This window comes from Pinus tabuliformis, chromosome X (genome assembly GCF_031772625.1).
Source record: "Pinus tabuliformis cultivar Carrire ecotype Pingquan chromosome X, CPIR1, whole genome shotgun sequence".
In the NCBI taxonomy this organism is placed as follows: domain Eukaryota; kingdom Viridiplantae; phylum Streptophyta; class Pinopsida; order Pinales; family Pinaceae; genus Pinus; species Pinus tabuliformis.
The window spans coordinates 1,688,741,700-1,688,755,872 of NC_142308.1; positions in this window are offsets into that span (position 1 = coordinate 1,688,741,700).

A 14,173-nucleotide genomic window follows, 5' to 3' on the forward strand; every position below is an offset into this window, starting at 1 on the left:
AGTAACCTTGACCAACTACAATGCTTCTTCCACTGTATCCTGTTTAGTCAATTTAGTGTTATCTAAATTGCTAGTATTTATTGTCAACCCGGGGCTCGTAAGCTGATGAAGTGAAGGTGTACTATATGTACTTAAGTATCCTCTTAGAGTTTTTCTTATCGTTGGGGGGTGTTGTTGCGGTTTAATTATGTTCCTAGATGGAATGAGAATTTATACACAAGTGAGTGATGGTGTGTGTGTAGAGTGAATTCTAAATGAGTGGAAGTGTGTGTTGAGTGATTTCTAACTATTTGCTTGAAAGGAAATGCTTGGAATGAATTAATGAAATTGAAATGACTTGAAATAAACTTGAAAGCAAATGACCACTACCAATGGCACTAGACACCGTTCAAGTTGTTGCCAAATAAAGGAAAAAGAATCACTTTTAGAACCCAAGAATGAAAGATGATCTCTTTCTAACTCAATGCCTCAAAGCACATGTACTGTGTAAAGCACGGAAAGAAAGTAGCTTAAGTGGAATTATAAAAGTGAGAAAAATATGCTTGAAAGACTAATGATAATAATTTGCTATTCCTAATACTCTACTTCAGCCATATGTACTATGGGAAGCATGATTAGAAAGTAGTGAGGAAATAGTCTAGGAAACACTTTAAAATCAAAACTTTTACTTTAAAGACTAGTGGTAATGATTTACTCTTTCTAACTCAATACTTCAAAACACATGTACTGTGTAAAGTAAGGAAAGAAAGTAGTTTAAAAACAGTCCAAAAAGTACCCAAACAAGCTGCAAGTTAGTAATATTTTGATCTTGAAAGATGTTAGCTTATGATGAAGATCATGCATATATGTAAACAGCTCTTTGAGAAATAAATTTAAAAACTAGCTATAAAGGCAAAAACAACACTTGAATTGTCAACTTAAAATACCATCAGCTGCAAAGCAAACACAACACATATAAAAATAAATCCCGGGCAAAAAGGAACCTGCAAAAGATAACACTGATCAGCTGAAAACAAAAGAAGACAAGTAAACAAAACTATACATTTTCAAGAAAGCAAATAAGGAAATGATAAAATGCTGCACAAGAAATACTCTACAAAAGGCTGAGATGGGCAAGGGCCCTCTGTCCATTCAACCATAAAAGACTTCAAATAGCTGGAAACTTCAAAACAGTGCTTGTATTTATTACTCCATTTGCAACAGGTCACAAAATAGAGTGCTGGAAAAAAACAGAGTTTACAACCGCTCCTTAATTCAACACAGTACAGCAAAATATTACCAATCAAAAGTCTTTTGAGCGTACGCAGACGCATCAATTTATAGGCTTTTCTAACCTATCTACGTGTACAACTAGTTAACAGAAAAACGAAAGACAGTCATGCGTATTAAAGGTTTGTTTTGACACATCACGGTTGCATAACGAGTTTGATGGTTCCTGTCATCATGGATCATAAATCCTGGTTGGATTGCGTTCCCTATCGCCTTCAGAACTTGGACAAATCGCCATTGGAGATGCCGTGACCGAACAGCCTTCAAACACCGTTGAACCACTTTGAGTTGACCGTGGTTAAACCTGCTTTGACCATGGCTGAAGGTGACGTATATGGTTGAAACAATAGGATAGGAACCTCGACCATGATGATATCTAGGTGCCCATGTGGCCCGTCTAGCAATCTGACACGTGGATCATAGTGTTTAACAAAATGGCTGCAGGATCTCCAGATAGCTGCGGGATCATCAGATAGCTGCGGGATCCTGTAAGTATGTCAAAAAAACTAAACAAATAGTCATCCATTAGCAAAACTTGCTTGATCATGCTTATTGACACTGAATGTAATGATCTGAGAGGTTTTATGGTGGAAATGAGGCAAAAGTGAAGGAAAGATAAGGAAAAGTGAAGGAAAATGGTAGACAAATGGGTGTAAAATAGAGGTTCTACATACCCCCACTCCGAGGGTATTGCATGTCCTCATGCAATGAAAACACAATTCAGTCCATCTGCTGGGATGCCTCAGCTAGGACATCCAACCTCCTTCTCTTCCTTTGTGTAGAAACATTAATCTTTGGCCTTTTGAACATGCATCTGAATTTCAAATTAATTAAGGCTCTGTTCAGCCTTCTGCATCTCTTCTTGAGTCTGTGATGTTTCTTCTGCCACATGCTCATGTGAAGATAGGTATTATCTTGAATTGCCTTAGCAATGTCCGCTTGTTGCTTCATTTCCTCATTCCTTTGTTTAATGTGACGGTTCAACACTTCAAGCTCATAGATTTCCTGTTTAAGTGAATCTATTTGCTTCTCATAAGACAGAACATTACTTGGCCCAGCAGTTCTTTGCTCCAATGTCTCATAATAATTGTATACCTCCTGTTGAATTGGATCAATACTTGGTGATTTTCTTGGGCTACATTCTTGTTCAATTTCAGTTTCCATCTCTGGCTGGAATAGGCTGTCTTCTCTTGGAGGAGTGGCTGCCTCACGTGATGATGGACTATCCTCAAGATTTACTTGTGTAGCACTCTTCTCAGGTGTGCTAAGGTCAACAAAGAGTGTCCTCATGGCTTTTGTTTTACCTTGCAACCTACTACTCCTTCTCAGAATGACATCACTTTGCATTTCTTTTTGTGCTTTCTCCTTTGGTTCTTGAACTTTTACTTCTTTGGAGTGGGCAGTTTTCTCAAGAAGTTTGGTTATCCTCTGTGCTAAAGGCTGGTTATCCTCTTCTTCACCACTAGAATGCTCTGTGGTTTGGTAAGTTTCTTGCACTATGGATTTCCCCTTATCTTGTTTTTGTTTCTTTTTGTCCTCTCTTTTCTTTTTGGCAGTTTCCTTAGCAAGTTCAGCGAGGGTTTCCGAGATGACCTCTTGAGCACTGTCTTCAGTGGGTTCAATCTCAGGTTCAGGATGATGGACTTCTATTTCTTCTACAGTTTGTCCTTCAAAGACATCAGTCTCAGAGATACTTTCCCTTCTCTTCTTTCTGCTCTTTCTAGGTATAGAAGACTCTCCAGGCTCTGCAAAATGATTCCTTACAAGGAATTTTTCCCATGTGTCTCGTTTTTCTTTTAACTGTTCTTCTATCAATAACTTTACAAGACCATGGTGACAGAGGTAAGCTTCTACATTTCGTGGATTTCGTTGAGCCATGGAACACATTTTCCTAAGGCTTTGAAATAGGAAATAAGGAAGGTTTATATCATGCTCTCCTTGGAACTGAATCATAATTTTACCATGGTAGACATACATCACTCCAAATCTTCCTTCACAGGTGAAAAACTTTTGTACTAACAGCAATAAAGTTTTCCATTTATCTTTAACATGTGAAATTGGAATGCCTTTGGTAAAAACACTTGTGTCCATACCTGGATTTTTGAGAATCCTCTTCCATTGCTGATCTTGGACTGCCCGGTTTTTGAACCATCGTTCACCGGTCTGGGGTAGAGAAGTAGCCTTTGCTACACTTCCTTCGCTGACTGTGATTGTTACATCTCCCACCTCTGCCTGGCTTTCCTTATCCTTAAACGATCTAGCAAAAGCTTTGGTTACTTCCTTATGATAGCCCTTAAATTTTCTGATACATTGTAACCAATTAGCTCTTTGTAGTGCCTCCTCGACCTGAGGATATGCCTCCAAAAAATTCTCACCTTCCGGTTCAGCCCTCAGAAGCTTTCCCATTGACCCCTCGGTTCTGTTTATATACAAATCTGATGGTGACCCTACACAGTAACTTCGGGACTTCACACAGTAACTTTTTGACTTTACACAGTCACTTCTTGTGAAACAGAGGATATACGGTGCGAAAACGGCTTTAGATACCGGGAATTTACGGATGGAATTGAGAGTTGAGCGGTGGAGTTAGTGTGGATATGGTAGAAATAGTGACTGACAGTCGCAATACGACTGTATCTCAGGTTTACGGCTGTATGGCAGAGGAGAAAAAAAAAACAGAGGATGGTAACCGTAGATAATGAAACACGGTAGATGATGGTAAGGAATGATAAACATGGAGGGTTTTGAAATTATGGACGGAACGGCTACCTTCTTCGTTTTCTGATTATGGAGTGACACATGGCTTATGAAACGAGAGCAGAGAGACGTAGTGCGTTAGGTTACGTCATTAGGGTACAGGCCCTTAATGACGCACCACCGTAACAGCCATATGTAATTTGAAAACCTGTAGTGATTATGAACTGGTAGACGTGGAGGATTCGGAGATTTGTAGTTGCATGGGAGAAAGGAGAGTGGGTCATCATTACATTAAGTGGCCAATAAAACATAATCCAAGAAAAGTCGCATAATGAAATAACCATAAGTCTAGGTTTTTGAGCATACCTTGAATCATATTTTATTTGGCTTCTGATGATTTATTAACCTTTGTAAACATTTATTGCTAGCATATGATCTTTCTCCTGGTCTTTGATACTTCTGAGCTGTAAACGTTTTCTTCAGACACACTGTGTTTTTTTTTTTGTGCAGGTACAGAAGGCTGCAGGAAAGCTAATCAGCTGCAGGATCGTCAAACAGCTGCAGAATTGTAGTGAAGTCTTCTTAGCTGCAGAAAAACACTTTAGTTGCCAAAAAAAAACTTTATTAATGAAGTGAAATGGAGTGAAGAAATGAATGGATGAATGGATGAGTGAAAAACAGTGAGGTGGAGTGAAGAAATGAATGTATGAATGGATGAACGAAATAAATGGAATGGAAATGAAAGAGGGAAAGGGAGTTTTTTTTTTCTTTTTCTTGGGAAAACATGAGGTGTCAGGTGACCCTGATTTTCACCTTATGTTTTCTGTATGAGACTGCCAATCAGAGATTGGTTTTCAGGCTCATACACTTATTTTTTTCTTTTCCTTTTTTTTTTCTTTTTTTTTTTCTTTTTTTTTTTCTTTTTTTTTTCAAATTGAAAGAAACAGAGATTTAGGCTGATGGAGGAGAAGAATTCTTCTCCACCAGCCTCATTCCAGAATCGTCTTGAAATAACTTAACAAACTCTTCTTTTGAGAGTGGCTTGTGGTAGACTTTTAACCGGTGGCCATTCACAATAAAGGGAGTTTGAAGTTCATCGATAGTCTTCACTCTAACTGCTCCGTTATTAAAGACTTCATCAATCTCATATGGGCCAAGCCAATGAGTTTGAAATTTCCCTTTGAAGTCTTTAAATTTCGAATCAAACAAGAGTGTCCAATCACCCTTTTGAAACTTCTTTTCCTTGATATGTCGATCATGCCATTTACTTCTTTGGTGCTCAACTAGATCGGTTCTTAGAATTGCATCTTGTCTCATTTCATCTAGTTCATTTAACTGGTCCATTCTGTGCTTTTGGGCTTCTGATAAGCTCATCCCCAATTGAACTGCTGTCTTGAAGGTCTTGATTTGGAACTCAATGGGGAACAGGACTTCCTTCCCATAAACAAGTTCATAGGGAGAATGTCCTGTAGTGTTCCTCCATGTAGTTCTGTAGGCCCATAAGGCTTCAGGAAGCCTTTCTGCCCAATCTCTTCTATGAAGATGAACAGTCTTTGTGATGATGCTTTCAAGAACTTTATTTGTAGATTCTACTTGACCATTCGCTTGCGGATGGTATGGAGTAGATGTTCTATGCTTAATCTTATATTCCTCCATCAGCTTTTCCACCATCCTTGATGTAAACTGGCTTCCCTGATCTGTTACAATCTCTCTTGGGACACCAAAACGAGTGAAAATATCCTTGAAAAGAAATTGAACAACTGAATTTTCAGTAGCAGAAGTTAATGCTATAGCTTCTACCCACTTGGTAACATAATCAGTACAAACCAGTATATATCTATTTTGCTTGGATGGCGGATTAATTGGTCCAACAAAATCTAGAGCCCATTTCTCGAAAGGTTCTATGCATACCTGTGGCTGTAGTGGCATTTCATTTGAAAGAGTTGGTCTCCCAGTTCTCTGACAACTGTCACACCTTTTAACATATTGCTTTGCATCCTTAAAGAGAGAAGGCCAATAATATCCTGATGAAAGGATTTTATAGGCAGTCCTCTTATCAGAAAAATGTCCGCCACAAGGTTCGTCATGACATGCTTTAAGGATGTCAGGCATCTCATCCTCTCGTACACATCTTCTGATCATCAAATCTGGCCCTGTTCTGAACAATTCATTCGAGATCCAAGAATAAAGTGAACTATCCTGAATGATTTTCCTTTTCTCATTAGGAAATAAATGTAAAGGTAATTTTCCAGTAACTAAATAATTAGCAATATCAGCATACCAAGGGGTTTTGGTAGTTACTGCAAACAAATACTCATCTGGAAATTTGTCCTCTACTGGAGAGTCCTCATTAGTGTTTTGGATTCTAGACAAGAAGTCAGCTACTGTGTTCTGCTTACCTGGTCGATCTAACACAGTTATGTTGAATTCTTGTAAAAGCAAAAGCCATCTTGTAACTCTACCATTAGTGACTGGTTTGTTCATAAGGTATCTAATGGCAGAGTGATCAGTGTGGACAAAGGTTTCATAGCCGGTTATATAGTGTCTAAACTTGTTTATAGCATGAACAACGGCTAGAAACTCCTTTTCAGTAACAGTATAATTTAACTCAGTAGGAGTCAAATTCTTACTCGTGTAATAAATGGCATAAGGGATCAAATCCTTTTGTCCCAAAACAGCTCCTAAAGCTGTATCTGAAGCATCAGTAGAAATGTGGAAAGGGAGTTTCCAATTTGGACCCCTTAAAATGGGTGCTTCAGATATTCTAGATTTTAAAGCTTCAAAGGCAGATTGACATTCAGGATCCCACTTAAATTCACAATCTTTGGTAAGTAATTTGAAAAGAGGGGATGCTATCTTTGTGAAGTTTTCAATAAATCTTCTGTAGTAACCAGTAAACCCAAGAAAACTTCTAACATCTCTTTGGCAATTTGGAACAGGTAACTTAGAGATGACTTCTACTTTAGATCTATCAACTTTGATTCCATCTCCTGAAATATGATGTCCTAAAACAATCCCTTCAGTAAACATCATAAAACACTTTTCATGACTTAAAGAAAGATTTGTTTCCTTACATCTTACCAGTACTTTTTCCAAATTTGCCAAAGCTTCTTCAAATGTATTACCATAGACTGTGAAATCGTCCATGTAAACCTCTACACAATCATGAATCAGATCTGAGAAAATTCCTAGTACAGCCCTTTGAAATGTGGCTGGTGCATTGCATAAACCAAAAGGGAGTACTCGATAGGCAAATGTCCCCCAAGGACAAGTAAAGGTGGTTTTGTCTTGATCTTCAGGTGCTACCTGAATCTGATTGTAACCACTAAAACCATCCAAGAATGAGAAATACTTTTTACCTGCTAAAGTGTCTAATACCTGATCAATAAAAGGTAGAGGAAAATGATCCTTTAAGGTTGCCTTGTTCAATTCTCGATAGTCAATGCAAACTCTCCATTTACCATTCTTTTTGGGTACTATAACCAAGGGAGAAACCCATTGGCTATCTGAAATGGGGTAAATGAAGTTTACCTTGAGCAATTTCTGAAGTTCTTCTTTCACAATTTCCCTAAGATTTGGATTCATCCGTCTTTGTGGCTGCCTAATAGGTCTGCTGTTTTCTTCAATGTAAATATGATGAATACAAGTCTTAGGGTCGATTCCTTTCATGTCGGTATATTCCCATGCAAAGGCAGTGGAATGTTTTTGCAACAGTTTAGTTAATTCTTCTTGTTGTAGTCTTTCCAAGTTTTTGTTAATGTTTAATGTTTTTCCTGGAAAGATTTCAACTGAAGAACTACCAAACTCTTCCATTGAGAAGAGAGACATTTGTCTAGAGGAGAGATATTCAATATCTGCATCTAACTGGAATTGTGAAGAGTCATATTCTAAAGGTGCCTCAAAATTTTCTAATGTATTTAGAATTTGACTGTCCTCACTGATTTCAGAGATGGTTAGAACAGGTTGAAGAGTTTCCTCATCATTAATCCATTCATCTTCTCCTATTTCTGTTATTGCCTTTGCGGGAGGATACAAGTTGAATTTCTTGGTAGAATTACCATCTGATATATACATGTCTCCCGACCTACAACTTATGAAAGCATCAGCTGTGGCCAGCCAAGGTCTTCCTAAAATAAGAGGATGTCCTCCTAGATTGTTCTTGGGAGTTAAAATCATAAAATCAACTGGATACTCCCAAGAGTCTAGTGAGACTGGAATGTCTTCCAATACACCATCAGGTTTAATGATTGATTTGTCTGCAAGTTGCAGCAAAGTAGGTGTAAAGAGAAGATTAGGAAGTTTTAACTGATCCATGGTCTGTCTACTCATAATGTTGATAGCGGCTCCTAAGTCAATCAAAGTATTTGGGATTTCAACCCCATTAATATGAGTTTTAACAATAGGGCTACCGGGATCTACATATTTTTGCATGGTAATTTTACCCATCATAATGTCTGCAATTTTTCCAACTAGATGTATCCTTTTTGTGTCTCTGGTTCTTTTTATTGTTTTTTTCAAACTCATCTCCTTTATTGTCTTTGCTAGAATGGGAATCTCCTTAATGGCTGTTAACAAGGGGATCTTGATACAGACATTTTTTAATTCATCTAGAAAGCTATAGTCAGGCAACCAAATCTGCTTCTCCACTCCTTTATCAATTTGCAATCTTTCAGGAAAAGGAGGAATAGTTGAAGATGTAGGTTGCTCTACTAAGGGAATTGATTCTTTTTCTTTTTCTTTAATGCTTGGGTTTTGAAGGGATACTTCAGAACCTTTATTGGCTTTGAGAGATTCTTCCTCAGAAATGCTTGGTTGTTGAGTACTTGTAGAAGGTTGGTCTAAGATTCTACCTGATCTGAGTTGGACCTCATTGAGAGGGACAACCATATAGGTAGGGAATGGTTGACCTTCCATAAGTGGTTGACCTTCCATCACATAAGCATTTTGAGGATTCCTATTATTGGGGTTTGGTTGAGGTTGAGAGGGAAGTTGATTTGGCCTCTGCTGAGATTGTAACAAGAGTTGAGAATTTTGATTTTGTGGAGGAGATTGTTGTTGAGGGAATGGTAATGACAATTGTTGACCTTGATTTGGAAGTTGGGGAGCTTGCTGATTCTGAAAGGATTGAGGATATTGATAGAATTGGGCAAATCTCCCATAAGGATTTTGCATTTGCATGCTTTGCAACCATGCTTGGAAAGGATTTTGTGGTTGTGACCAAGGTTGTTGCCAAGGATTCCAATTTGGTGGGGGCTGGAAATTCATAGAGTTGTTAGACCCTTGATTTTGCTGCCCCTGCCAAGGTTTCCTTGCAACAAAACAAAGAGATTCAAGCGTACTTGGATCTTCTTGAAAGACTGCTTTGAGGCCAGGGATTGAAGGACATTCCTTGGTCTCATGGGTTTCTGAGCAAATTACACAGGTTTCCACAACTTGTGCTTCCAAGGGACATTCCCTTAAAGCATGCTTCTTTCTACACTTCGGGCAAAAAATGGTCATAGCCTCGGCTTCTGCCTTTTGTTTATTCTGAATCTTAAGGGTATCAATTTGTTCACTAAGACTCCCTAAGATGTCAGTTTTAAATTCATCTAGCATATTACCAATTTCAGCCCTACTCACTGATCCTGTTGCAGATTTATTTGCCCTAAGGAGAGAAGGATCTCTAGGCCCTTTTTGAGTTTTTGATTTGCCTCTTGAGAGATGGGTACATAGTTCTGCTATCTCACTGAGAGGAAGTTGAGAAATATCCCCTTTCCCCATCATGTTTAAGATATCTATCCACTCATCCCTAATGGCTTTTAATAAGAGGGCTTTTAAGGTCTCTTCATCCAAGGTGCTCATTTTTGCTCTTTTTAGATTATATTGAAATCTCTCAAGTAAATCTTCTAAGCTCTCATCTTCTTTTTGCATCATTTTAAAAACTTCACCCTTATGATCAGTAGGCATACAATAGTCCAAATACCTATCCAAAAAGGTTTGTTTCATTTCATCCCAGGTCCTAATGGACTGAGTAACTAATCCCATGAACCATTTCAAAGCTTGATCTTTTAATGTTGATGGGAACAGTTTGAGTTTCTGAGTATCATCCAGATAGTCATAAGTTCGACACACAACTTCAAATTCAAACAAGAATGTTTCAGGGTCCTCAGTTCTTAATCCATGAAAATTTGGGAGAACGGATGGTGAGATATTTTTCATAGTGGCTCGGGAATCCTCATCAACAATGGGAAACCCAAATGTGTTATCTCCATCTCTATTTCCACCAATGGGACCTCTACCTCCTCCATTGTTATTGTTATTTCCTCCTCCTCCTCTACCTCTACCTCTACCGCCTCCTTCTTCTTCTGCCATGATGATTCTCCTAGGGATTTCAAAATCTTCTGGTTCTTCTACAAAGGGTGAATGAGAAGAGATTTCTCCTTCCTCTTCAGGTGAGTCTATTTCCTCAATTACAATTGGTTGTCTGGTAGGGGAAAGAGAAGAGTCTCTTCCTAGTTCAAACTCAATAGAAGGTATAGGAGAGTCAACTCTTGGTTCTTGAATTTCAGGACTAGGAGTTTCGGTTGGAGATAAGGGAGGTATCTCTTGTCTATCTCTTGAAGCAGATGGACTTGTAAAAATTGAACTTCGAGCTCTAGCTAAAAACCTTCCCCTAGAATCTCTAGCTCTATGCATGTCATTTTTATTTTATCCTCAAGTCAAGTCAAATAGTTCCTTTTCTGATCTTCCAGTTCACTCTAGGTGCAAGAAGAGAGCATACTTAAGAAACTATTAGATTAATAACTTTCTCCTTTCTGATCCTCCAGATCACTTCAAAGTGCAAGAGGAGAGCATACTTAGATAGGTTATTAACTGCTTTCCTTGAAGTTGTTGTTTTTTTTTTATTTTTTCTTCTAAGAATATGGCTACTTAATTTCACTTCCCCGGCAACGGCGCCAAAATGTTTAGTCAATTTAGTGTTATCTAAATTGCTAGTATTTATTGTCAACCCGGGGCTCGTAAGCTGATGAAGTGAAGGTGTACTATATGTACTTAAGTATCCTATTAGAGTTTTTCTTATCGTTGGGGGGTGTTGTTGCGGTTTAATTATGTTCCTAGATGGAATGAGAATTTATACACAAGTGAGTGATGGTGTGTGTGTAGAGTGAATTCTAAATGAGTGGAAGTGTGTGTTGAGTGATTTCTAACTATTTGCTTGAAAGGAAATGCTTGGAATGAATTAATGAAATTGAAATGACTTGAAATAAACTTGAAAGCAAATGACCACTACCAATGGCACTAGACACCGTTCAAGTTGTTGCCAAATAAAGGAAAAAGAATCACTTTTAGAACCCAAGAATGAAAGATGATCTCTTTCTAACTCAATGCCTCAAAGCACATGTACTGTGTAAAGCACGGAAAGAAAGTAGCTTAAGTGGAATTATAAAAGTGAGAAAAATATGCTTGAAAGACTAATGATAATAATTTGCTATTCCTAATACTCTACTTCAGCCATATGTACTATGGGAAGCATGATTAGAAAGTAGTGAGGAAATAGTCTAGGAAACACTTTAAAATCAAAACTTTTACTTTAAAGACTAGTGGTAATGATTTACTCTTTCTAACTCAATACTTCAAAACACATGTACTGTGTAAAGTAAGGAAAGAAAGTAGTTTAAAAACAGTCCAAAAAGTACCCAAACAAGCTGCAAGTTAGTAATATTTTGATCTTGAAAGATGTTAGCTTATGATGAAGATCATGCATATATGTAAACAGCTCTTTGAGAAATAAATTTAAAAACTAGCTATAAAGGCAAAAACAACACTTGAATTGTCAACTTAAAATACCATCAGCTGCAAAGCAAACACAACACATATAAAAATAAATCCCGGGCAAAAAGGAACCTGCAAAAGATAACACTGATCAGCTGAAAACAAAAGAAGACAAGTAAACAAAACTATACATTTTCAAGAAAGCAAATAAGGAAATGATAAAATGCTGCACAAGAAATACTCTACAAAAGGCTGAGATGGGCAGGGGCCCTCTGTCCATTCAACCATAAAAGACTTCAAATAGCTGGAAACTTCAAAACAGTGCTTGTATTTATTACTCCATTTGCAACAGGTCACAAAATAGAGTGCTGGAAAAAAACAGAGTTTACAACCGCTCCTTAATTCAACACAGTACAGCAAAATATTACCAATCAAAAGTCTTTTGAGCGTACGCAGACGCATCAATTTATAGGCTTTTCTAACCTATCTACGTGTACAACTAGTTAACAGAAAAACGAAAGACAGTCATGCGTATTAAAGGTCTGTTTTGACACATCACGGTTGCATAACGAGTTTGATGGTTCCTGTCATCATGGATCATAAATCCTGGTTGGATTGCGTTCCCTATCGCCTTCAGAACTTGGACAAATCGCCATTGGAGATGCCGTGACCGAACAGCCTTCAAACACCGTTGAACCACTTTGAGTTGACCGTGGTTAAACCTGCTTTGACCATGGCTGAAGGTGACGTATATGGTTGAAACAATAGGATAGGAACCTCGACCATGATGATATCTAGGTGCCCATGTGGCCCGTCTAGCAATCTGACACGTGGATCATAGTGTTTAACAAAATGGCTGCAGGATCTCCAGATAGCTGCGGGATCATCAGATAGCTGCGGGATCCTGTAAGTATGTCAAAAAAACTAAACAAATAGTCATCCATTAGCAAAACTTGCTTGATCATGCTTATTGACACTGAATGTAATGATCTGAGAGGTTTTATGGTGGAAATGAGGCAAAAGTGAAGGAAAGATAAGGAAAAGTGAAGGAAAATGGTAGACAAATGGGTGTAAAATAGAGGTTCTACATATCCATCCATTGATCTTCATAGAGGAATGTTAACAAAAATCTTTCACACAATATATCCCACTCGCTTGTGCCATGTCGGAGCTTGGTTTCGGTATACTAGTTCCTTGGAATGACATCCAGGGTATGATAGAATAAGTGTACCCACTCTGGTTGAGGTTCTTCCCCATAGGCTTGGACCCATCTGGTAAGTTGCCTGCGAGGGTCATCCCGTCCATCGTATTCCTTGGCTATTCATAGATCTGGTTTCCCAAATCTTATTTGCATCATGCGCCTGTAGTTGTGTCAGTCGTTGAAAGTTCCTTCATGTGTTCCCCACCAATGTGCAGGCATCGTGCACAATGCCCATCGCAACAGATCAAACCATTAGGACTCTCGAACCACAGTTTCAAATTTGGTCAGGAATTACTCTACTACTGTGAGCCCGTCATACATTAGTAGTTCACTATCCTAAGCTTTGATGCAATACAGTGACTTAGTCATCATATTGCATTTTAACATGGTTACCCCGTTCAACTGATTATGCCACCGCTCATCTTCCTCATCTGAATATTTGGTATAGGATTCTGCATGCCCCCATGATATTCTTTCTCCTGCAGTTAGATTAACCCAATCTTGATTTCATGCAGTAATTTTGTAGATACAGTCTAACTCATCATGACTTCCCTCGTCGCGCACAGGTTCAATGTAATGCGATCCTTTAGCCGAGTCTAGTGGAATGACTACGCGGAATGACTTCGTGTCAAATATCATTTTCCTCTTCTACAAATTAATAACCCCATTCATATCCATGGCCTAGTCTATCCCTAACAATGCAGGATATGGGCTAGTTTCATCCACAATTTCTATTACCTCAAAGTCCGTTCGGGTGCTCGCACCTTCTATATCTATTGTAATTCCTTGCAATCTTCCCATGGGCATAATCTTCTATTGATTCGCCATCCACAATTGAATAGGAGACCATTGTAGTGTAGGTTTGCCCATGCGTTCCCAAGTCTGTTTAGGTAGTACATTTGCATCCGAGCCCAAGTCTAGAATGATCTGATCCATCTCAAAGTCGCCAATCTTCACCGTTAGCTACATTTCTCGCCTATTCTGTGATGCCTGTTTTCCCAATTTTTGGACCATGTGAGGTTCCCCTAACCCCGCGTACCTAGTTATCAATTCTTGTAATCCTTTAACCACCCGATTTTCATGAAGCAATTTCATACATGTCTCTAAAAAGGTAGTTAACATTGAGGGATCCCTCTCTAGCTCAGTTTGATCCTTACTACCTAGGGTAGAGACTTCCGCGAAGCTCTCCCTAGCTTCTAGATCTATTTCCTTGCGAACCCTGGCATCGTCATTGGTCACTTTCCTCTTATCTTC